Below are 2680 nucleotides of genomic sequence, written 5' to 3' on the forward strand. Positions count from 1 at the left end.
ATCCTCCTTTAAAGACTGAGAATTCTTTGTAGCTATAACATAAACCTGTGTCATTGAGAATTACATCACATTTAGAAAACAAGATGAAACATACTTCAGTATAAATCACTTAATCCTCCTTTAAAGACTGAGAATTCTTTGTAGCTATAACATAAACCAGTGTCAATGGTGGTCAGTGAAAAGACAAACGCTTTTGCCTAGGAATACAAATTTTAATGAGTGCCGATTAAAACAGGCCCTCCTTTTAACTTCTTCCTTATTTAATACTTAACGTAAGAGGAAGGCCAAGGGGGCTGATGAAGACTGTTCATGTCTGGAAGGTCAGACCCCAAGGAGGAACATGCAGAGAGCCTGATCCACAAAAGCAAGGAAGGAAAAGGCAGGCTCCCCACTGTTCCAGGGCAGAATATAGCCATGAACCAGGCAGACAGGGTCCCTGCTCACTGGAGGCAAGTGTTCTCATGAGAGGAGACAGCAAACAATGAACCGGAGAATTTCAGAGAGTCGGCAGGGGGTGGTGGGGTGGGTGACATTAGAGGATAAAGAGGGGTGGACTCATGAAAGATCAGTTCTAAATATTGCTGAAGCATTAGCAAAAGAAGATAAGCTATCTCTTTTTTCTACAATGCATATATGGTGTCCAGATGCCACCAGACTTCTGGGAATTTCTATAATGAATTCCAGACAATGTAACAATACTTTGTAAAGCAGTAACTTATACATGGCTGCTGACTAGGAGCTCAGCTGGTGCCATTGACCAGGAACCCAGGCTGCGCCACATTTGGACCAAGGTTATAAATGCAGTTGCTGCCTACTCCTCCTCAGAACGAGTACAGGACGACGACACGCTGAACTGCCACTAAGGTATACAAATATTCAATTTCTAGGTAATTTTTTTTTTTTTTTTTGAGACAGAGCCTTACTGTGTCACCCAGGCTGGAGTGCAGTGCTTCCATCTCGGCTCACTGTAACCTCCACTTCCTGGGTTCAAGCAATTCTCCAGCCTCAGCCTCCCAAAGTGCTGGGATTACAGACATGAGCCACCACACCTGTCCAATTTCTAGGTAATTCCTTATTGTAGCTATGGAATTGCTTATCTTGGAAGAACAATACTCAGGAACATAGATAATTGGGTAATGATGACCTGGGATTGTATTTTTCCATATTTGCTCAAAATTGCTTCACTGAGCCTCCAGAATCCCCAGCGTGGAAGGCCAGCGTGGTGGAGAGGCAAAGCTGCCACTCAGAGCAGCCACTGCCTGTGCGGGTTGGAAGTTTGCCTGCGGCCAGGCAGTTCCGTCGCCCTTATGGGTGAGTCCTCCATCAAAGGGGGCCGTTCTGCTTCCAAATACTGAAGGAGCAAAGCATGAGCTGGGGCCAGCAGCTTCAGAGCAAGTTCCCGCCTTGAGGCTGCCCACAGGGTCAGAAGGAGCCATCGTTCATCCTTCTGTAGAGCCACCCAGCAATGCCCTTGACTTTCATAAAGTCTCTCCCACTCATAGCCTTCTCACCAGCAGCTGCCGCTGCAGCCTGCAACAGGCTAATGGTACCTGGGCTCACCAATAATTACACAGGTGACAGCTCCTTATTTGTAATAAGCATCAAGAGAAGGGCTTTTGCTGTCACCCTCACCCCAAAGTGTCACTCGCAGCCGCACAGCACTCCCCCAACCCCTGCCCCAGCCATCTGTCCACAAGGCAAAGGCTTCCAATGTCTCCCCAGCGACCTAAAAATGAAGGAAGTCAAGAAGCTCTGCACATGGGCTCTGAACTGCGTTCCAACACAATTTTCTCCCATTCCATATCAGGCTTCCTTTGCTGCAGACTTTCTCCCTTCATTGAGCCTGCACTTTCTCATTCTATGCCTCTGCCCTCGATATCCTTCCCACCTAGGACGCCCTCCCCCAGGTGGGCAGGACCAAATTCCACCTGCCATTCTTCAGGTCCTGGTTCTCAGGCTTCCTCCTCCCCAACACCTGCTTGCACCGTCCCAGCGGAGAGAAATCTTGCCTTCTCTGAGCCCCTTGGGACCAGTTCTGGGTTTCCAACTTTCACGTCTCACCATCCACCTGCAATACACAGTCCAGCTCCCTGAGAGACCCTGGGGTCTCCAAGTCTCACTCACACGTGCTTCATCCATAGCACAGCACGGTCCCTGGGCATGATAAGGACTTCATAAATGGCTATGGAATGAGTGGAAGGCTGTGACGATACTGTCTATAAGACACATGAGCTTGGAATAATAACTCTGTATTCCCCCTTTACCACTTCTTCCTTTCTTCATTTGTTTTACTTATGTATTTTTTTGTCACCTGCCTTTTAAATTGATTCTGCCTGTTCCCAATTTTCCACCTCTAAAGACCTCCACCCATTCCAAGAAATGTTTTCTGTTTTTCCTGCCTTTTATGTCTTTCCATAAAAAATAAAAGTCTTTCACTAGAACAGACAAAAATACAACAAAGAATGAAAAAAACCAGAACCCAGGAGGAGATGTGATTTTACCAGGGGTGTGTCAAGACCCTGTGAACTTGCATAGTTCACAAGCACGTGGAAGCCCATGGTAGGATTCACAGGAGTGTGCTAGGGCCTTTCTAGCATCTAACACACGTAAGAGTGTGCTAGGGCCTCGCTAACATCTAACACACATAGGAGTGTGCTAGGGCCTCGCTAACATCTAACAC

The sequence above is a fragment of the Hylobates moloch genome, unplaced genomic scaffold, assembly GCF_009828535.3.
Source record: "Hylobates moloch isolate HMO894 unplaced genomic scaffold, HMol_V3 SCAFFOLD_28, whole genome shotgun sequence".
NCBI classification, from domain to species: Eukaryota; Metazoa; Chordata; class Mammalia; order Primates; family Hylobatidae; genus Hylobates; species Hylobates moloch.